At 45.0% G+C, this 24209-nt stretch overlaps 1 pseudogene; it reads right to left on the minus strand.

The window, feature by feature from the left end:
• Window positions 1-1185: 1185 nt before the first annotated feature.
• Window positions 1186-24209, minus strand: part of LOC141113381 (protein-glutamine gamma-glutamyltransferase E-like) — a 68901-nt pseudogene continuing 45877 nt past the window's right edge.

A 24209-nucleotide genomic window follows, 5' to 3' on the forward strand; every position in this document is an offset into this window, starting at 1 on the left:
ATGTCAGATACCCGGCCATCTAGCGACAGAAGAGAGAAGTGCAGCAATTCCAGACTTAGGTGTCCGTTTATGAAGCAGTGATCAGCGGTGATCCCGAGGATCGCCGCTGATCACAGTCCATAAACAGTTTATGAAACAGTGATAATCGGGGGAGAACATGTTTGAACTTGTTCTCCCGCCGATTATCTCTACACACGGAGAATCCTCATTGACTGACACAGAAACGGCCAGTTTATGAAGCGGTGATCTCAGCGCTTCACTGGCGATCTGTATCAGAATTCACATTCCCAGATTCACCAGCTCAGAGGTGGTGAATCGGGGAGTGAAGAGGAAATCTGGGGGGGGATCTGAGGGGGAAGGAGGAAGTTTTTTAACTTCCTTATGCCTCGTTCAGACCCCCCAACACTGTAAGCATGTCCCCCTGTCATATTTATGTGTATACATATATACATATAATGTGTATATGTATATATATATCATGTGTGTATATACATGTATATATAATGTGTGTATATACATATGTGTATAATGTAGGGGGACTCGTTATTTTATTAACATTAATCCACGCCGTTGAGCGCTAAAAATTTATCACTGCTTGATAAACTGACATCTGGTACTGTAATCTCGTAAAGTCTCACGAGATTCCAGTATCAGGAGCCGTTCTCCACTGTTTGAAGCATTTGTAGATCGCTTCACTCCTCCAAAGGTGAAGCGATCTACACCGCTTCATAAACTGGCACACAGAGGAGAAAGATCTTCACTGTGAATGCCGGAGAACGAAGCAGTGAATAGATTTCACTGCTTCATAAACGGACACGTTAAGGTGAAATCAATTGATCCCTCACAATTGGCCAAGGCAAATACACCTGGCAGGTAAATTTAAGAGCAAACCTGCCTAAACATCAGGGTGCTACAGAAACAATAAGCATGTAGACGTGACAAAAAAAAACAAAAAAAACACTAAAGTAACTCTTATGGCGATATAAAGACAGTCTACCATTAACAGGCTGTACCAAGCAAGTTCAACTCATTTTTGCAAACATTTCACTTTTTTAAAAGTCCAACTCCAATCTAAAAAATGTTTTGAATGAAGTTGGGCTTTTGGACCAGAGCTCTTGAAAGAACACAACTAATTTCCTTTGTGCAAAATGTTTATTTTATTTGATGAAGACTGGAGTTGGTAGGTTATTCAGAAGACACATTAATTGGCAATGTCCCCTTAATGTCACTGAACTTCTTAGAGCGCAAGTCCACCACGACACACCTGGGGCCACCTCGGTAAGGGATGATGTTGATATTGGTCACAGATTGCTGATTTTTCATTAGACAAGGTATTCTGTAAAAGAAAGCAGTGGTTTTGGTGAGATAAACACCACATTTTATGAGTGCATCAGCCATGTTTACAGGTCTTTTAGTGCTATGCATTCACAGCATGGTGGGGATTCAAACCAAATAAAAGACGAAGGCTGATGCCCTTAGCAACCAGTCAGGAATTTTTTGGGGCCTTTGTAAAACCCAAGGGGAAGAACCCCCCCACCCCACTGATAAACAGTTTACTAGTACTTAGATGTGGTGGCTTGGGGGACTACAGAAACCTACCCATCTGCTCTAGCAGGGGTGGAATTCTGTAACCCAGGACATAGTTTATACAGCTGAAAGCATTGTTGCCAGCCAACAGGGATCAAATAAGTTCAGGTTAAAAAGTGTATTTAAACACCAATGATCTACAATAACCGAAACCTGATCTGGTTGCCATGTGCAGCAGCCAATACCTTTCTGGAAGGTTTGACAACTGTCAATAGCCTGCCACTCAGTGTAAATCCCATGGCTCCTGAAGCTCAGCAATGGTGTAGGTATAGTAACAAGAATGGTAGAACACCCAAAAACTTCTTGCTCAAGACAATTGAACATGAGAGGTTGTTCAGCTCCACACTGCCTTCCTCGAGCATGTTCAAATAGTACAAAATTCTGACCTAATAAAGCGCTTCTTTTGAAGTGAACCTGCACTTTGTCAATACTAGGTGTAACAACTCTGCCTTAAAAACAGAAGTGTATTTGAGTTTAGTTTTTGCTAGGCTGTAGTCAGCCTGAGCTGGGTTCAAAATGCAGCTTTTGGGTGTCTTGTGGGCACCGCTTATTGTATGCTTATGCCTGCTGCTGTGTATATCCCTTGTAATTATGCGAGATGCCGCACTAGTCAGAGCTATGAGTATTTAAATCTTCCTGACCAACCACTAGGTGTACTGCCAGTGGTGCACACTGGGAGGGGGTGTAAATATACAGGAAATACTAGGAAAGTCTTCCTCCCACCAACCTCCTGCCTGGGGGATGAATGCAGTCGGTTGTCCCTCTGCTGCCTAAAGAGGGTTTCAAGAAATTTCACCATTGTGAGTTTTGCCTTTTTCTGAACACAACTGTACAGATCCTGATCTGAGAGATTAATCATGGTATCCATGGTCTACAGAAAGACCTGTTATGAGATCTTCAGATTTTGGAAGGGGGTCATTAAGGGTGAGCTCCGGTCCCTAGAGTGTGGCACAAGGTGGTTAAGAGTTTGGAAACACTTGGTAGCAGATACAAGTTGGATTTACTCAGTCCCACTCCCCCCCCCCCCCCCCCCCCCCCAAAAAAATATATCTTTTTCATCTCTTTACTTCCAAGCTGCAGGGTTTAGTGTCCAGGTCTTCAACACCTGGCTCACAGCCAAGCACACATTCACTCCAGTCTGGGGACATTTTTGTTGGAGAATGTGAAGTGATGAGGAAAGTGGGATACTCCAAAGAGAACCATGTACACTGAGGACTTGGTTTTCCTTTAGGAAAAGCTATAATGAAGTCCAGGCTTGTAACAGTAGGACTATAGCTTAAAGCAATATTAAAGCTTTGGTTTTTGTTTTCTTTTTAAACAAAAATGTTACTTACCTGCTCTGAACAATGGTTTGACAGAACAGCCCAGATCCTCTCCTGGGTCCCTCACCGGCACTCCCTGGCTCCTTCCTCTTGCTAGATACCTCCACAGCAAGCAACTATCAATCACAGCCAGCCAATCAGGAGTGAGTCTCTGGAGAGGCAAAGCCCTCACGGACAGCACTGGATCGAGAGGGGACTCAGGCAAGAATGCATGAAGGTAAAAGCCTTGTGCCTTTACCACTTTAAGTAAAAAGCCATTAGAGCAAAAGTCCCTTCAAGTAGGAAAAAAGGTCTGCACAAAATCCCTTCAGAACACCAGCTGATGTACCCTTTGATAGGTCCACAGCTGACTAAGGCACCAGAGGTGTAGCTAAAGCACAAGTCCCCACAATCTTGCAATGTCTTTACTCACAATGCCCAAGGACAGATGGCATCTCCATACAATCCATGCTCTCCAGTGATACCAGACAGATCCATGGCGGAAAGCTCCTTAGTTAGCTTCCTTCAAGCACTTGGGTCTCAGTAGTCCACCCTCAAGTTGCCCACCTGAGGTCTCTTCTCTAGCTTTTCCCCAAAAGGTCAGCGTCCAGTCAGGCTGGATAACTCCACCCTGGGCCAAGATCCAGAGCTCTGTGTCCCCAGAATACAGTCTACTTCAGAGCCTGCCTCTGGTATAGGCTGGGGCTGTATTAATATTCATACCGCTATCTGCATAGCTCCACACCCATAATCCAGAAACTGCGAGTTTACCTGGATACAGAAGGAGCTATCCAGCAGACTGGCAGCAGCATAGCACACAGATCAGGACTAACTAAAACAATCACAGCTCATTGGGTACAGGGAGCTAAACTGCTTTTACCTTACCCCAAATTACAGCCACAGTGTGACAACCTAAATGTACCAATCAAAAATACCGATCCAACTTTCCTAGCACTTACCTAGGAGTGTGCTACATGTATACATTTTGAAGGTCTGCATCTAAATTTCTCATTTTGGGGATTTTTGGTGCTTACTCTACGGTGTAAGTGAAAATAGTCTTCCCACCAAGTAAAAGACAAATATCAAAATTAGCCTCCAACCACTATGAGAATACCCTTCAAAATCAGAGGGAACCTGAACCATTCTGATTCGGAATAAAATATGCCTGAATTAGGGGCATGGTTTGACTGCGCTGGAAGATGGCCGCATAAGACCAGAGCTCCTGCCGCCACAGGTCTCTACTCAGTGTTAATTTTGGCAGCACATTTTGATTTAGTTTTAATCTTAGTCTCAGGACTAAAATGGCATTTTAGTTTTAGTCTTCTGCAATTGTTTTAGTTGTATTTAGTCAACTAAATCTCCAGTACATTTTAGTCATCTAAAATCTGATGTTGTAATTAAAATTGTAATGCATTAGTTAACATTTCTCTACAATTTCCAAACTCATACTGCTGGAGTGAAAAATCTCATATTTTAGGTATGAACATGCACTACAGACCAGTGTTAATTTTGAAGTCGAATTTCAATTCAGTTTTGGTCTTAACTAAAATGCCGTTTTAGTCATCTCAATTGTTTTAGTTGTATTTTAGTCGACTAAAATAGTATTCATTTAGTTGAATAAAATGTTTTAGTCGACAAAATTAACACTGTCTCCACTATCCTACATCGGAGGTTCTGCCTGATCAAAATAGCCCGAGATCATGGGGACAGCTCCTCGGCCACAGGCTCCCCCTGCGTGACTGAGCCACATCCCTCAAGTTGACTCTTACCCCCTCTCAGGACACCTCAATCCCATACAGTGCCCACAGCGAAAAAAAAAAAAAATTATACATTAACAAAAACTTTTCTACAAAAATGTAAACAAAATCAGGAAAATTGTTGGCCAGAGCCCTCCAAACTAAAAAGTCAGTGGCAACGGTTCACATAATTACCGACCCCCTGGGAAAATCGCTACCTTGGTAGGTAAAGCCGAATAATTTGTCCAATTTTACGCTAAACTAACTTAGCAACCCCAAATACAATTGAGGACAGTGAAAGGAGGAAGGGAGATGATCAAATTCATGAACCAATACAGCCCCAAGCCCATAACCCCATCAGAAGCCTCCAAACTGATCATCCAATCTCCCTGGAAGAAGCCAATAAGGTTTTAAAACTAAAGCCAGGAAAAAAAAAAAAAAAAAAAAAAAAAGTATACCCTCACACCCCACATCTAATGGATGTACAATTGATAATGGACACCTTCCCCTTTAGTCTTTGTATAAGCTTTGCAGGATCACATTTCACACTTACTCAATATGGATTGGCTCTTTTACTAGCCCACTGCCTTCCACTGTCAGAACAGTGTTGTCAATGTCCTGGAAATGGGATTGGTGAAACTAATCTCCATCTGAAGAGGCTGATTCACATGTGCTTCACCTGTTGTCTGTAAAAGAGGGGGAAAAAAAAAAAAAAAAAAAAAAGTTATTCCACCCAAAAATAGAATTCATTTATTATTAGATACAATAAGCTGGGCTGAGTCACTCATGGCTTCCTCTATTTTTATAGAATCTGAGATATCTGCATGGTCTAGCCCTTGGGGTTTTGGATACTGGGTGTGCCTCACCTTGGAGAACGCCCAAAAGATAACTAAATAGTGTGTTCATAGACCAGGTAGTTCAAGGGCACACATCTTGCCTCTGAAAGAAAAAACCCACAATTGACAGGAGTTTTAGGTTATGATACCTTTATCACAATGGGTTGGGACCTCAGCTTCATCACTGAATCCACCAGTAGTTTTCCTCCTTTTTCATCTTCACACAGCACAACAGCTTTGATCATATTATCTGTGGTTATGGCAGTTTCATACTGAAAATACGTTATTGAAAAAGGTATTTTTTTCTCTAAGGATGAAAGAAGAGATTTAATGCATTCTACAGAAGAGAGATATAACACACACACACACACACACACACACACACACACACACACACACACACACACCCCCCCTCTGAAGCTACTTAATGACTTTTTTGGGTGCATCATAATCCCATTGTACCCAGTTTAGAGTGCTTGATTTATCCGCTCTCCTACAGGGCACTTACGCCCCCTTCCTGCCCAGGCCATTTTTCAGTGCTGTTGCACTTTGATAATTGGTCATGCATGCTACACTGTACCAAGATGAAATTTTTATAATTTTTCCACATAAAGCTTTTGGTGGTATTTAATTAAACCGTGGGGTATAGTACATTTTTTTTTCTCTCTCTTCAAAAAGGTTTGTCAGTAATCAAGTAATTTTTCACCTTCACTGATATGTGCTGATGAGGCAGCACCGATGTGGCACCAATATTCTGCCCTTATGGGCACCGATAGCCAGCACAGACTGGCATCACTAATGGGCACTGATGTTGCTTTTGTAATCAATGCCCTGATTACATGTGTAGATGTCTCCTGTGAGGAGATTCCACTGATCAGCTCTCACCACACACCGTCAGTGTGAGGCGAGGAGCGCCGATTACCGGTGTTTACATGTTACCGGCTGTGATTGGACACCGCTCTTTACAGAGATTGGGTCATGCTATGTTCTAGCAACACGAGCGGCCATTCTGGGATGCCGTCATGACACTGTCCCAGAACGAGAGCCGCACTGCCCTGCCGTCATTTGATGGTGGGCGGGTGACAACTAGAGATCCTGCCTCCAGACCACCATTCATGTCAACAAATCTATTAAGATGTGCATTCAACACTAGGCATCTTTTTTAACCACACAGGCAGGGGGGCGCGCATGCTATATTTTTGATAAATCATCAAGGAGTAGATTTCTACACAATCTCTACATTATCCTTCAAAAGCAAGGCTGAGATTTGAACTGTGTGGGCAGGCTGAATGTACCAAGTTGATCAACTTGGTACAGCCAGCAAGCCAGGTTTTACCTACCATTAGCGCTAGTAGCTGCTATAGCCATTAGACATAATCAGTCTTCTCCTGGCAGGGGTGGCTTTCCTCTCCCCACCGGAAGAAAATGGCCTGGCAAAAATGATTCCCACATTAACACCGTCTGAGAGAAATTTGCTGTGTCTGGCTGGCCTTAAAACATGGGTTTCACAGTCTAGCACTGTGTCTTATGCATATCTGACAGACATGCAACCGATAAGCCAGGAATCTTACAGCAGACCATCACAACTGAAGTTTAATGTTCTAGCCATTTGCGCCATGCGTTTTATAATTAAAGAAACTGTAGCAGTGGCTAGATTTGATGAAGCGCAGGGCCTACCAGCAAAATAGTGCGAGGGAGTCCAACCACTGAACAGCTGGGTCCCTAAAGACAAATGTATCCTCCAGTGCGGCAGTTGATTTGTTAATGCAGGACAAACAGATCCAGTCATTTCTTTAAATTCCCCTCACATTGTGTGCGCAATTCACCAGGGGCCACAGGTGCAGCATCCAGCCCCCTGCCTGCAGTCTATCAAGTCTATGACAGGCTGAAAGACTGCAGATTGAGGGGGCTGTACTTAGTACTTGCGTTAAGGGATGCATGCCCAGAAGGCAGGTCATTTTCAGTACTGATGCTGAATGCAAGAGTTGTTTTTATTTTTATTTTTTTTTAAAACAGTGCTCGCAAGAGTCATAATCTTCTCCAATTGCCATTTCAGCAGCTCAACCATATGGTTTTACCACCTCAAATGCAAGTGTAAAATAGGGAGATTGTATGAAAATGGGCCACCTGTCAGTTCTCATTCAATCCACCAGACAGATGGAAAATAGGGTCACCATCCATCTGGATGTCACAGACAGGATTGGAAAGCAATGGGTGTCAGCAGACCTGTCAGCGCTGACATCCGCCGCTCCATAGGAGTAAATGGAGCGTCCGATCAAGTCCACCTGAAAAACCGACAGGCATCCTGATCGGAAAGCCTGTGTAAGGTGTTTAAGTGATGACAGAAAAAAAAAGACTGAGTGGCCTATCAAGTTGGCCCTTTGTTAAGACCCCTCTCACACCGAGCCACCCATAGCTTCGGCGGTAAAACGCTGCTATTTTTTAGCAGCATTTTGGCCACTAGCGGGGCACTTTTACCCCCTGCTAGCAGCCAAGAAGGGGTTAAAACCACCCGCAATGGCAGCATTTTGTTGGCAGTATCGCAGCGCTGCCCCATTGATTTCAATGGAAAGCAGCGGTGGAGGAGCAGTAAACACCGCTCCAAAGAAGCTGCTGGCAGGACTTTTCCTGACGTCCTGTCAGCGCACCGCTCCAGTGTGAGCTCCCTCGGGCTTTCACACCAAGACAATGGAGCAGCTGTTTGAGGGCGGATTGCAGGCGCTATTTTTAATGCTATAGCACCTGCAAAACGACCTCGGTGTGAAAGGGGTCCAACTGTAAATCTAAGTTTGTCCCATGCACGGTTTGAAGAAACCAGGTTAACGCATCCGTGTGGCTTTCTATAAACTGTGCAATGTGAAATTAAATGTAATATCAGTATAGCTAGCCCTCACATTGCCTCTTAATCGAGATGCACCCCAGCAAACAGATCAATTTTAAAGCACAGATAGGTGTACAACCAACATGTGTGTAGGCAATTAAAGCAAATTTGTGACAGGCTGTGATTGGACACAGCCGATCACATTGCTAAAGAGCCGTGGATGTGGTTTCCAGATAAGAGATGTCGGTTGGAAACATTTTGGGGCATTTGCTCATTACTGCATTCTACAAATATCTATGATCAGGATCTGTCTGCCTTTCCTGATTGGAGGTCAAGCACCCAAATTGACCTGTTTTTTTTGCTGCTGTCCATTTGCTTATTGGGAGCTTCTAAATCTCCTGGTTTCATTTAAATGAAATAAAATGCACAACTGAACATGACAGTTTTACCTGCCAAAAGTTTTTTGGCATTTGTCCAACCAGGTCTGAGCCTTACACAACCTTGCCTTGGAAACCCGACTTTACTTGCAGTAGAGCACCACTGCTAGGTCATCTGCCTGATCACAACCTGCGATTGGCCAATTAAATTTCAACAGAAGCCTAAAAAAAAATTAATCACTTAGCTTCTCTGCTGCTGTCAGCATGTGCACACATGCAGGACAGGCAATTGGCTCCTAGTTCCACACTGAAAAGGGGGGGGGGGTAAACTAGGGGCTCAGATTCAAGTATCGACATAAACAGCATACAAAAATTAAAGCAAATTTTTAATGTTTAGATAACTGCTCAGGCTTGTCCACCCTAAAGCAAAATTGTGCTTGGAGACATGGATGTTCCAGAGATAACCTTTTACTTCTGAAAATGTTATTTCTTGGGTGTCATGTCAACCCAAATCATTGATACTCGAGTCACATGCATAGAACAAACAAAATTAGAAAATAGCGACATCCCTCACCTCACTTTCTGCACATTTGTTACAGTCTGCTACTTAAGGATTTAAGAGAATTAGCCTGACTTCCAGGAAAACAACAACATTTTCCCAGGGGGGTCAAACTTCTGCCTCCAAATTTCAGCATAGGTTTGCCTTCTTGTAAATGCAGCAACAGTCACAACCCCTGCTTAAAGGGTCATTCCACCCAAAGTTACCATTTACTACAAGTCAAAAACTGTTAGAGAGCTGGACAGGCCTGAGTAAAATATTTTTAAATTGCCTATTTAGGTCTTCCCACATGGGTTGCCAAGTCTGGACCCCCTACTGTGGTCATGTAGGGTTTCCACTCCTGTTGATTGTCCAAATATAAACTGAGAAAAAGACCACCCAAAAACAAGCAGACGGGAACAGGCTTGAGAACTATGGCAACTAACTCTTGTTAGTGGAGTATCTAAGACACGAGCCAGGGGCCCAACAGGCGCCACACATTTCAAATGTTTTGGATGGGCTGCTACTTAAATAAAATATGTATCTGAAATCTATGCAATCATACCTTCCTTAGGTTCCAGGGTTACAGATTGGGCTTCCCTTAGGATCTCCTTCACTTGGGCATTTGTATATATAATTACAGTAGCATTCATCTTGAGCTGTAGACTTATCTTGACAGAACTTAGGCTCTTCAGTAAGAGTGAGAAAGTGACGTCCTGGCCAATCTGGGGGCCATTGTGTGACAAAGCAGCCTCAAAATCTGTTTTTTGCACTGGCTCCGTGTCATTGACTGAGAGGGCCATAAGTGAAGTAATAGCATCATTAGTATTTCTGGACAGCACAGAGGAACAGATGGACTCTGCCTTATTAAAAATCTCCCTCTCTTTCTCACTTCCTGAAAGAAAAAAAAATAAATAAAATTCCAATGAACTGAATTAAAGGCATTTCCCTCACTTGCAAGAAATTGTCTTCTGGTGATGTCCAACCATGGGAGTGAATGGGTGTACAGGTGTTACATTGCTGTTTTACACAGGCATGCACTTTGAATATTCCAACTACAATTTTTTTTTTTTTTAACTATATACGAAAAAACATGCAGATGCAAAAAACATTGGCATTTACCTAAACGAGGCTGTGTACTGCCTCATTTATATGACTAGCTGTATGTACTACTTGTGGCTCCCAGGTGCAGAAAAAGCTGGGGATTTATACTCTAGGCCATATTTGTGCCACAAGTGGTCTGTTGGAGAAGAGGAAAGTGATGTGAAGCCTAGATCAGTACTAAATCATGGGGACCAGTGGCCAGGGTTGCCAACACCTTACAACATTTCACTGAACCTCAAAACAGGCCCAAAACGTATTGCAAAGTGTGAATAAATATAATATCTGCAAGTATACCCATCTTGCTTCAGCACTCATTGCACACAGGTGACTAAGCCTATTCAGTACAATTCAGGCACATTTCTACCATGCAGGCAGCCCAGGATACAACCAATGAATGGCTGTGCATTGGTTTACTCATGTATACGGTGATGCTATTGCAAACATGTGAACGTCCTATGCGAATATATGCGCACCTTCTGCAGGGACATTGATAGGATCAAGTACCAGGTAAAACTGTTAGCAATAGAGCTCAAACCTGCATCGGGACTGCAGCAGCTTCATCAGGAAAAAAACTACTCTGATTAAGCAGTTTTACCCTAGCCAACTTGTCCTTACCATGGCACTAAATTGAAGTGGCAGATCCACAATTTTAGAGTACAAAAACAATTAGGGGAGAAAAAAAAAAAAAAAAAAGTGCAAGTCATGCCTCAATCTTAAATGCCGAAAGCAGTGCAAAATACCCATTTCTCATGCATATGCAGACCCTTTCAGGCTGCATTTAAATCAGTGACTTGGGGAGGGTGGTGAAAATAGGTGGTTGAGCCATTTCTTCTCCAGACCAGAAGTCTTGTGGTGAGGTCCTGCAATCTAACAAAGATCCATACAGACCCAGGCCCTCAGCTGACACTATGGAGGCTTCTAAACAGCTGCATAGTCCATGGAATGCCTGGAGGCAGCAGCCCCACCAGGAGCTGGAACCCACCTGTAAAGAGAGATCTGCAGTCCAGTGCTTTAGACTACCACCATTCCTGGGCACTCCCAAAGGATTGGCTGAAATCTGAGGCCGATTTGCATCTCCCTCCCCAAGCCCTGGAAGCTTCTTCCAGCCTGTGAAACTGAACAGATCAGGACAGACCATCACTGCTCCTTTAAAAAGGAAAAAAAATAAAAAATACCTTCAGTATACTTATAGTTGTTGGTTATGTCGGCACGTCTACTTGAACCAATGGCTTTGGTGCTGATAAATTTTCCAATTGCACTAGTTTGTGTGTATATTCTTCTTCGCTCATTAGAGTAAACTAACCAGTCTACTAGATCACCATTCACTTCACAAAAAGTAAAAGGAGCATCGTATGGCTTGTCAACATCACCTTCCTTAACCGCATTCACAGAGCATGGTCCCAAGCGATATGAACCTAAAATAGTAGGTACACAGACTGGTTAGAGGGTCTTCAATTAATGTAGTCATAAAATTTTTTGGATGGCCTCTTTACCAATTAAACTGGTTGTAAACCCTTACAATCCACCTTTTACTACAGGTAAGCCTATAGTAAGGCTTACCTGTAGCTACCCTGGATATCTCCTAAACCTGCACGGTTTAAGAGATCCCTGTATCAGTATGTGCCGATGTAAATTGGTGCACTGAAGCAATGGCTCGTTAATCCTGTTGCTTCAGCTAGTGTGCCGTTACTTCGGCCAATCACAGCACCGGAGCCCGCGATACTCAGAAATAACGCCGGGAGCGATGATGCCAGCTGGAGCTGTGTACTTGGACTGCTGTAGGGGCTTCGATCCAAGGTGAGCAATGCATTTCATAATGAGCTAGTATAATATGCATACTAGCTCATTATGCCTTGGTCTTGCAGGTTTTTGGTTAGTGGGTTTACAGCCTCATTCACATGTGCTGTTAGGGGCTAGTAAAACCAGGCTGTTGAGAGTCTGTTTTACCCCCAGAACATGGCATGCAGCTGCTTAGGGCTATACACGTTCTGTAGCCACAATGCTGTGCTTTGTGGCTAAACGTGACCAATGCCAAGTGCAGCTTTTCTATGCCGCAGCTGCCCTACATTGGTGTGCAATGGTGATGTGGTAGGGCATTTACAGGGTTAAATCAGCTATGTGGTGAGATACCACCTCAATGCTTGTCAAATGCCCTTTAACGTGTGAGCCAGAGCGGATTCTTAATGTAGCATTTACTTCCTGGAATAAGTTTGCCCTTAACTTAAGCATGCAGAAGTGTGCCCAGCTAAGAAAACCCTTCCTCCCCTCCTGAAGACTCCTGGGATGCATCACATCATTTACCTAGACAAGAAACCATTTGAAGAAATGTGCTTTGACACAATGATACTATCCACTTACTAATGCTAGCACCATGAGGATTAAATAACCAATGTTGATTGGGAGAGTAATGTGCCACTTGTTTAAAAATTAGACAAATCTCCCCTTCAACACTGAGCTAAACAGTTTTCACTTTGCTCCATCTGCTCATTTTACATTCAAAGCTGCGGCCTACTCTGGTGTTTCCAGCACTGAATGTCCATGAACATGGGGTCCCGATTGATATGATTGAGGTTGTATACCAAGAAGGAACACAACACACACACACACACACCAAACACACACCAAACAGTTCTGAGTTCATAAGAGAATCCACACACACTTAATGGGTGTGACAAGTGGAAATGGTATTCATCTCTGGCTACCAGTTTAAGAAAAATGGCAAAGTGTTCCATGCAGAAAAGAGTTGCCTCTTACCAGAGGTTATAGATCCCCATTACAGAGATCAAGGAAGCTTCTGCCAGGATGATCACAGGTGTGGAGATGTCAAACAGCATGTCTTGATACACTTGCAGGGATGGCCTCCATGTGCTCAAAGAAAATACACGCTTCAAATTTACCACTCACATTTTGCGAATGGAAAATGATGGCTGGTGAGGAGCTGGGCGCAAGCATCGCCAGCAGGAGGTGTTGACTGGGAGCCAGTCTCCCAGTGGAAGAGTGTATGGGGTTAGTAACAGCTTACATTGTAACTGTCTCTGCTCACTCACACAGCCCTGCCTCCTAACCCCACGCCTATAATAGACAGAATGCAGGTCCAATGCTGGGATGCATTCTGTCTATCACAGGCATGGGGCTGAGAGAGTGATCAGAGCCAAGACAGTTTCAATGTAAGCTGTTACAGCTTGTTTTACCGCTCGCTGATCCTGAGGCTCTCCTCTAACTCCAGTCACATCTGGCCACCCCTCACTTCCTCCGCCCTGGCAAGGCACAGGTCACACTGCATTGATGTGCTGAGGGGGAACTGATAGTTAAATTTTTGTAACTTAATTCTGCATAACACATTTAGGGGCATTTTGAAATCTCCACACCCGTGATCCTAGCACAGCTTCCTTTATCTCTGTAACAGGGATCCATCAGATCTGATAAGAGGTAACTCTAGTGCAGGGGTCTCAAAGTGGTGGCCCTCCAGCTGTTGCAAAACTACAAGTCCCATTAGGCATTGCAAAGCTGACAGTTTCAAGGATGACTCCCACAGATAGAGGCAAGATGGGACTTGTAGTTTCACAACAGCTGGAGGGCTGCCAGTTTGAGACCCCTGCTCTAGTGGATGGAACACTTTGCGTTTTTCTTGAAAACTGTTTGCCATGGAGTTGAATACCATTTCCACTTGTCACACCCATTAAGTGTATGGATTCTCTTATGGACTTGGAACTTTTAATTTAAAATTTTTTTGCACATTGATATTTTCAATAATGCATTTATTATGATATCTGTCATTTGCATCACTAAGTTGCTATCACATGGTCCACACCCAATGCTTGAGCACTTAGTTTTGTTCATGGTCACATCAGTTCACTATTTTTTTTTTTTTTAAAGGGAACAGCACATCATTATCCATTTTCCTGTATACCAAGGAGTCTGGCTTAAAATTGGGCAATTTTGACAATTGAGAGACTTAGAGGGCAGACAGTACCAATGATTTTCATTGGATAGAATGAATGAAGACACCAGAGGTGGTTATAGCTTTAGAAGCCAGCCAAGTAGGAAATAGGGAGTGTAGTTTAGCGCACACGCTTTTTTTTTTTAAACAATGTGTGTGCGCACAAGTTAAACCTACTTAACTGGCTTATAAAGCTATAACCACCTCTGGTGTCTTCATTCTATCCGATGAAAATCATTGGTGCTGTCTGCCCTCCAAGTCTCAATTGGCTTGAAATTAGGCAAATGTGACACTTTGTATACAAGAAAATGGCTAATTGTGCACTGTTCCAAAAAAAAAAAAAAAAAAAAAAAAAAAAAAAAAAAAAAAAAAAAAATGGCCCCCCCCAGAAAATGTAATGCCCCTGGGGACATGCATCAGTGCAAAAATTGACAGTTACTTACCGGTAACTGTTTTTCTAGGACAGCACACCTGAGAGATGAGGCTCCTCCCTACAGGAAACACAATCAATCGACAGCTGTTTTAAGTCCCCACCCTTCCCCTTGATCCTCAGTTTGTAGAGAAGTAACTCCTGAACCTGGTTCACAAGGGAAATCACTCCTTAAAGGTACTCACCTTCTAGTGTTCTACCATTTTCCCTCCTCCAACGGGCGGGAAGTAGGCCTGCCGTCCTGGAAGATATCCTAGAAAAACAGTTACCGGTAAGTAACTGTCAATTTTCTTAGTCATCTTCCAGGACGGCACACCTGAGAGGATAATCAAGTACCTCAGGCCTACCTTAGGGTGGGACCACTGCAAGACCCTCTTGGCGGACCTTGGTTCTGCAGTGAGTTTTACCTCCACTCCATATGCTTGATGAAGGTATTATAGCTGGATCATGCGGCTGGTCTGCAAGTCTACTCCACCGATGTCCCTGCCTTCTCTGCTTCGGATGCAGGACCTAGGTGGAGTGGGCTCTTAAAGATGGAATTGGAATCAGAAAACATGTTAAACTTATAGGTTATCAATGTTGCCTGTCACACATCTAACAACCATGGCCTATTGTGCCTGTAGGTGCTACTTAGAACCCCTAAAGATTAATCAGAGACCTGTGTTGTAAGACAAGGACACTCATTGATCACTAAGAGGGCCTGTCTTAACACTACCCTGTTCAGGGAATTCAAACTGCAAAAAAAGTGGGCCCCTAACAGACAACCTTTTTTGTTCATTTTTATCTTTACAGCAAAGACTAAAGGGAAGCCTACTGAAGGGTAATAGATTAACTAAGGCTTGATCCCTGGGTTTAAGGCATGCCCACTCTGTGGCTTTACTTACGCCTGAGTGCCTACTTCAGGAGAATAAAGTTCATAGCAGGAGTATAACACTTATACTGCTACATCTAGTTCTGCTAGAAGGGTGAGATGAAGGCCATGCACCGAGCCGTAACCTATTCGGTCAGGTATACATCTTTATACTTCATCTTCAGGTCATAATACTCCTCTGAACAGAACTTCCCAAGTTCTTACTAAGCAGGGTGATTCTTTATCGCCTTCCTCCAGTGTCCTATAACCCTACTGGGCTTCAACCCTAGGAAATGGTTCCAGCATTCCTGAATGTAAGGGGCTGAGGCTTTCTGACATGTGACGTCTGCAGCCAGAACTCCAGGCCCCTCCACGGAAAAAGAGGGCTGAAATACAAAAGGTGATACATGCATTATTATCATAAATTAAAAAAAGATCATAGATTGTGGACCCAGCACAATAGATTTAGACAAAGGACACAAGCATAGACAATAATGTGTATCCGAGTGTGGCTAGCTAAACCAACATATCAAATATGGGAGAGACCCAAATCTGAACTTCAATGTAGACAAACAGTCCTCACAGTCTGGTTTTCTGATGTGTAGCCAATATGAAAACATTAAGACACATGCAAACACTCAGCCTTGGTTCACACTGGGACGACTTGTCAGGCAACCTAGTCACCTGACAAGTAGCGTCCTGTTCTGTGCAATGAAACCATTCTAATCGGCGCGATGCAAGTCGCTCCAACTTAGAAAAAGGTTCCTGTACGGCTTTGGGGGCGACTTGCATTGACTTCTATACAGAAGTTGTTTCGCAAGTCACCGCTGAGTCGTGTCCTGGGTCGCCTGAGGCAGTCACGCTGTAGAACGTGCTGCCTCAGTGTGAACCGACCCATAACTGGGTCATAGCTGAGAATATGAATATATATATATATATATATATATATACATACACACACACACACACACACACACACACACACACACATACACACAGGAGTCCTGTTTACGGTGGAGTTTTACTGATGTACAGCAAAACAGGGCCATAAATATAAGACAGAAAGACCCAAACTTCTATGTTGCATATTTCTGAGGAACCACCAAATACAGTTATAAGATCAATATGGCACACAAGACAATATCTTTTCTGTTATGCAGTTCTGTAGTGCAGTCACATAGAACCAATACAGAAAGGACCCAAGCAACCTGCAGCTTTGTGTTTTTCTGAAGTGCAGTAAGGTAAGGGAATCTGAAACAGAAAGCACCAAGAAGCTTCAATGTTGAGTATTTCTGCTGTGCAGCCACATAAAAACAGACAGCCTTCCTAGCTGCGATCTTTCTGGTGTATTGCAAAGTAAGGCAATAACTCCATGATGTCTATTCTTGTTGTGTAGCAAAACCTCAACCAGAAGGGACAGATAAAACTTAGGGCTCCCACACCTGTGCGACCCAACCTGCAACTGCAAAAACGCAAGAGAAAAGTCATACACTATGGCTTCCAATGGGAACCATTCGTGTCTGTGCAACTCCAGGTCGCAGCGCCACCAAGCAGACCCTGCTTTCTGGATCCACAGACCTCAAGATTACACAGATCGCAGGTAACTTGCAATTTTCAGGTTGAACAAGCGAGGGGTCCCCAATGCTGTATCTCCCTGGAGGCGTGCAGCCAACAACCCCCTGCTGTGTATCCTTAAGAAGCAGCAAGGTAGAACAATGAGAAACAGAAAAGACACCCCTCACTGCTGTGCCTTTCTGATATGCAGCCGATAAAGGCAGTAAATATAGAACATACAGGACACAAACAATCTTCAATCTTTGTGTATGTCTGATGTGTAGTACTATACCAATACTGAGCAGAGACGCCACCACCCTCAATGTGTCTCCCTGCTGAGGCAGCAAAAACAAAATCAGAAAAGGACAAGCAACCTCACTGCTGTGTCCCTTCTGATATGCAGCCAATAAGGCAGTAAATGTAAGACATAAAAGGACAGACAACCTTCAATCTTGTATATATCTGATGTGCAACAATATAACAATCTGAATAGAGATAGCACATCCATATTGAAGGGATTTGGCAAATCGCATGCCTAAAATCGGCAGCCTTTGCTGTTAATAGCACGGTCAGCCCGACACCACTTTGCGGGGCTGCACCGATTACCAAAGGCAGTACCAAACTACCCCTGGCACAGGTTCAATTTGTATTTCCCAACAATTCAGGACCATCAATCTTCACTACTGCCTTTCTAATAAGCAACCAATAAGGCAGTAATACAGGACACAAAAAACCCCAGACAGAACTCAATTTTGAGTATGTCTGATGTGCAGCAATATAACAAATATGAGCAGAGGTGTCACAAGACTCAATGATGTGCATTTCCGCCATGCGTCACAAGACCAGAAAGTACAGACCACCTTCCCTGTTGTATTTTTCTGATCTGTAGCCAAATAAGGCAGTACCTTTAGGATATAAACAGACAACAACCAAGCTTCAGTGCAGTGCATTTCTGATTTACAGCAATATACCCCTTATGAGCAGAAATGTCACATATCTCAATGTGTATTTCTGCTGTGCCACAAAACATCCCAGCAAGGGCAAACCTTCACTACTGAGGTCTACTGGTGTGCAACCAAGGAGGATTCATGGTGTATCCCTTTATGAAATAACCAAACAAGCAATTTGATCCCTAGGCATAGCCTGGGCTGTAGATACTAACACTTCACCCCCAGTGAAGGAACAAATCCTAAAATGGTTGGACACCTTACTATAGTAGCTGTTGTCCTACCTTACCTCCGTAGACTGAGCAAACGCTGGCTAGCTCACACACAGGTGGGGCTGATCAGAAACTAAAGTCTCAATGAGCCCAGCCCTAGAGACCAATTTAGGACAGCCTCTAGAAAAGGTGGTCACCAATTTAGCCTGGAGGAAAATAGCCATCTGCATGCCTTAAACAAGCAATCATCTATCTAGCTCTTGCATATGTTTGCACAGAAAATCCTTAAAGGATATAGGAAGCACTTTATGGTAAATTGCCTTTAGATTTGTCACCGAGTTGACTGTAGCCCAAACCAACAAAAAGGTTTTTCTTACCTCCTGCACTATAATATAACCACAATGTAAAGGTGCAGTGGGAGGTTGGAGCTTATGACTTCAGATTCCTAGCAGCTGGGCTAATAGGGCCATATAACCTAGTGCACCTGCTGACCAGGAGAGCTTACTCCTGAATCCTTCAACCATTGCACAATCCATAAATTGTTCAGTGGTATACCTGGCCTGTAAGGAACTCTTTGTATCTACCAGGCCCCCCTCCTTCGCTCTATTCATCCCTACTAATGTCCCACAACCGGACATGTAGGGAGAGGCTGGCAACCTACTGTTGTGATAACCAGTGTCTCTGCTGTAAGAGGGAGCTGTGGCTGGTGGTTTTAGCAGTAGCTTCTGGGCTATTTTTTTATGCAGACCCCAGGTCCTGCATGGTACCACTCAGTAAATACAGGGGGAAGGGGAAGAAATGCCTTACCTACCTCTTTCCCATCTGAGGTGGTTTAGGCACACTCGCTCCTCTGCATCACTTGTCCACCATACAGCATCTCTGATGTAAGAGGGAGCTGTAGCTGGTATTTTTAGCAGAAGCTTCTGGGCTATTTGAATCCAGACCCCAGGGGAGATGATCTCAAATGCCCAGAAACCATCTGGCTGGGATTGGGGATTTTGCAGCCACCAGCCCCAGGCTTTGGGTCATTTGGAAAAAAAAAAAAACAAAAAAAAAAAAAAAACAAACGGTTTCGCTGTGTAGGGAGAAACACAATCAAAAACTGAGGATCAAGGGGAAGGGTGGGGACTTAAAACAGCTGTCGATTGATTGTGTTTCCTGTAGGGAGGAGCCTCTCATCTCTCAGGTGTGCCGTCCTGGAAGATGACTAAGAGAAAAAGTGTTAAAGTGGTGTCAGTGGTTTTAATGCTTAAAGTGGAACAATTAAGTGGTGCATCTGTACCATGTATAAAACCTCAAATGTCTGCTCCACCATTGGAGGTGGGGGCCAGGTAATAGCACACTACTTCCACAACCCTCCCCCCTCCCCCCCCCATGTTGAGGGCACATGCTCGCTTCCCGCCCCTTTCCTGGCCAGGCTGCATGTTTGGATAAGAGTCTGGTATGGATGGGGTGGACCCCCAATGCCATTTTTTTTTTACATTTATGGTAAAAGCAGCAATGGTTGCAAATCAGGGGAATAGCTGGTGAAGGAGTGGGCTGAGTAGCAGAAGATTTTTCTGCAGAGGACAGGGGGTTGGGGCACACAGCATCATCAGGACAAGGCAGAGAGTGTAAACCCATTACCGAATGCTATAACCCATCTTCACGCTACCATAAAAAAGGTCACTGGTAGAAATTCAGTTAGAACAGTAAGGCAAAGCTCTTCCCAAATCTTTAAAGGGGTTCTAAAGCCTGGACATTTTACCTTAAGGCATTCACAGAGTTTGTATCACCCCGATGTATTACTTACCAGAGTTCCATCTTGCTGTGCCTGTTGCAGCAGCTCTATCCACTCAGACAGCAGCAGAAGCCATTGGCTCCTGCTGCTAATCAAATCCTGTGACCAGAGCGCATGAGGGTGGGGCTGAGCTGTACTGTCAAGTGAGACAGCCCAACTTGTCATCAAGCCACCCCCCCCCCCCCCCCACAGGTGTGCCCTCATAGGAAGCAGCTTGCTAAGGGGCACATGAGGAGCCAAAGCCCTGGCAGGAGACCCAAGGAGAGAAGGTTTAGAGTCAGGAGTGTATAGTCATTTTACAAATGCTTTAAAGAGGCTCTAGCCTTTTAAAAAAGTACAACATCATCTGATTTTTGCAAGCGAGAAATGTTATGTATGGTTTCCCCACCGTCGCTTTTTTCTTGTGGAGTTGCGTCCACAACTTGCCAGCCATCATATTCGGATCCAATATCTTTTCTGACAAACCAACCTTCATCCCACACATGGAAGTTCCTGTTAAATTGAATTTAACATTTAAATATTTTTCTTTGCCCTCCATAAGATAATCACAAAAAGTATAGCTAAAGGAAATTGAATAATTGTATAATGTATGGCCAGCTTAACACTGGGCATACATAGTTCAGCTTCTTCATTCAGCCAGTGGGTTTAAATTCAGATTTACCCACCTACAATTGGATGGGGCAATCCACCCAGTTGTGCTATGGAATTCTGACAGTGGAGACTCCCCTTGAGGCTTGATTACATACATGACTGCCTGTGATGGTGGGGGGGCAGGCATGCATTGCAGCAGGTGGATTGTTTACACCCCCCCCCCCCCCAAAAAAAAAAAAAATAAGCACCACTGGGTTAAATGTATGCCCAACATCATGTTGATTTTACTGTGTGTGCTGATTTTACTAAGAGATGTATTGTTTTTTTACTTCATGCTTTGGGAAGAAAACAGCACATTGCTGTCAGAAGAGAGTCCTGTGTAGATTTACCTGAATTTTGATCATGGTCTGGCCCTCTGACAGGAGAATTGTTGTGCTGTGTGGCAGAGGTATGCAAGTTTCAGGACTAGCTAGAAAGATATCAAATGTTTCAGGTCAGATGGCTTCACCTGTAATTTATTGGTGTATTTAAATTAGAACTCTAGGCAAAAATGTATCTTCATTTTCGATAGAGTAGGGAAAGGTTATAACCCCTGTAAGGTTTGTTTTTACCATCCGTCCCCCATTGGGGTGACTTACCTTGCTTCCTGTGCCATAGCCAACAAATGAAATCCCAGGGAAATCTTAGGGCCCCCAGAACTACTGTCCCCATAGGAAGGCTTCACTTCTATTACTTTTCTAGATACAACACAAAAACCAAGGTTTACATTAGCTGCATTGTCACAAATGCATAATGATTGTACAAGTGAGGCCCGGAATGATGGAAAGAAGAGGAATAGTGCAGGGCCGGGCATGACAGTGTGTCTAGTGACACACATAGGGTTAATGTTTCAAGGAAAAGTGTGGGAGGAGATAACAGGAAAGTAAGGAGGAGTGGCCTTATAAAAGAGGGGAGGAGCAAAAATGGAACAGTGTGCTGGGAAGGAGACACGAGGAGGCAGAATTTCTCTGCTCCTCAGACACAATGGCGGACGTTGAGGCGATTTTGGCGCGGTTGCGGCAGGCGGCGAATGGATCCGACTGGCTTCGCAGCCAGGTCACAGCGATGCTCGGGGGAGAAGCAAGCCATGCAGGGGGTGAAGGTGAGCCGTCCGTGCGTGCGCGGAGATCGCGGCCTCCGGCGCGCTATTCACCTGGGCCAGGACATGGACAGGGTCGTCTGACACGGAGCCCAAGGAGGGAACAATCGGCACCGCCGGCCAAGAGGAGCCACACGGGTGATTCGGTGGGGCCCGGGCGGGTTACACGCTGCGGTCACGGAGCGGTGGGCGGGGCCACGGGCCAACATGGCGCCACTTCCCCGCACGCTGGCACTGCACGGAGGATTTCGAACAGCCCCTCAGTACCTCTGCACGAGTGTGAGCGGGTGGACAGAAGGGGGAGAACGGCGCCGAGAGCAGCAGCGTCCGGGTCGCGTGGATCGAGCGGCACCGCGGGTGGGCGGAGCTTACCGGGCGGGGGGGGGGGGGACGTGTCCCAAGATGGCGATGGAAACAGTGCCCAGGCTGGCCCGGTAGCTGGAAGTTCAGGGCAGCAGGGAGCAGCAGTGACTCGTCGCACGGTGCAGGCCTCACACCAGCGTGGGCTTCCGGCCTCCAGGAGGGCTTCTCCTGGGGGGCTACCTCTGACGCCAGTCCCAGTGCAAGGGGAACAGTCCGAAGACGAGGTGTCCGATGAGGAAGATGGGCTACAGCAGCCGGAACCAGCAAGAGAGCAGCACAGCGGCTGTTGGGAGGAATCCTGGTCAGCCCGGTAAGTCTAGTGATAACTTTTCCTTTACCAATGCTTTGCAGGGCTTGCTGGGGGGATAGCAACAACTGCAGGAGGGATGGTGACACCTTTGCAGAGCGGGGTGGGTCAGGTTACTGACCAACAACTGGCGAGTACTGCACCCGCCAGTTCGGGGTCAGGGGGACAGCTCCAGGAGCTATTGGAGGGTTTAAGGGCCCTGGTTGGTCGCTTTGGAGAGGGACCAGGGCAGGCTCCGCAAGGGGATGCACAAAGGGCGACAGGGGGGGCTGCGGTCACAGAGGTGCCAGCTACCACAACGCCAGAGAAGGTGGCAGACAAGAAAACAGCAGGTGAGAAGGGGGCTGCAGAAACAAAAGGCAGGACTGATGTGGTTAGGCTGGCAGATGCTGCAAAATGTGAGATATATGTTTGTTTTGAAGGCCCGTTAGGGGCACACTTGAAACCTGAAGTGAGAGAAAAAAATTCATAAAGGTGAGTACGTGGAAATTTTCTCCTTGTTGCCATTGGAAAAGTTTAACCTGGATAGGGTTAAACCCGACGATTCCAAGAAGGAGGATGAGGAGAAGAGGAGATATAGATTGATACCGCGGACGTTTGTGAATTGGTTGCAAGCGTTCGCTATCATGGCTAGTGTCATTGGCGAAAAGAACCCTGAACATTGTTCGGGGTTGTTTTGTTATATGGATGCTATAGGTGAGGCACATAGAGTGTACGGGGGAACTGCGTGGTTACGTTACGATGAGCAGTTTCGTCAACGCAGAGCGGTGCGTCCGGCTCTGCGTTGGGACCATAAGGATATTAGCCTATGGATGAAGCTGATGTCGTCGGCTAGGACCCCGCCTCAGTTATTTCAAGGGGGGGCCGGGGGTACTAACTCCTCAGGACTACCGGCCGGCAGAAAATGGGGGGTATGCTGGCAGTATAATGAAGGATCCTGTAAATTTGGGGGGTCCTGCAAATTCAAGCACGAGTGTTCAGGCTGTGGGGGAGCCCACACCCTGTCTCGGTGTTTCAAAAAAGGTAAACGTACCGGGGAGTTTGCTCACAAGAGGGATGACGCCGGTGAAGGTGGAAAGGATGCAACCTTTCCTAAGTAAGTATCCGGATAGGAAAGCGGCGTTACTGATCACTGAGGGTTTTAGAGAGGGGTTCAAAATTCCATGTTCATTGGCGGTGGTTCCTCCAGTAGCACGGAATTTAAAATCTGCGTTGCAACACCCGGGGGTGGTGGGGGAGAAATTGGAAAAGGAAGTGGCTTTAGGACGGATGGGGGGGCCATTTGAGGCAAAACCATTGAATGACTTAGTGGTGTCCCCTCTGGGGGTGGTGCCCAAGAAAGAGCCGAATAAGTTTCGGCTCATTCACCACTTATCATTTCCAAAAGGGGGTTCGGTTAACGATTTCATTGACCCGGACGTCTGCACCGTGTCATACACTTCGTTTGATGCGCCGGTTCGATGGGTCAGGCGCTATGGAAAAGGGGCACTGATGGCAAAAGCTGATATTGAGGCAGCGTTTAGGCTGCTGCCAGTACACCCGGACAGTTTTTGGCTGCTGGGTTGCAAGTGGCAGGAACAATTTTATGTGGACAAATGCTTGCCTATGGGTTGCTCCATTTCCTGTGCCATGTTTGAAGTTTTCAGTTCCTTTTTGGAGTGGGTGGTAAGAGATTTGTCCGGCCTTGAATCTATGATACACTATTTAGATGATTTCCTATGCATAGGCCCACCGTCTTCCAGTGTGTGTGCGATTTTATTGTCAACGTTGCAACACACTGCAGAACGGTTTGGTGTT

Source organism: Aquarana catesbeiana, linkage group LG12 (assembly GCF_042186555.1).
Source record: "Aquarana catesbeiana isolate 2022-GZ linkage group LG12, ASM4218655v1, whole genome shotgun sequence".
Taxonomy (NCBI): domain Eukaryota; kingdom Metazoa; phylum Chordata; class Amphibia; order Anura; family Ranidae; genus Aquarana; species Aquarana catesbeiana.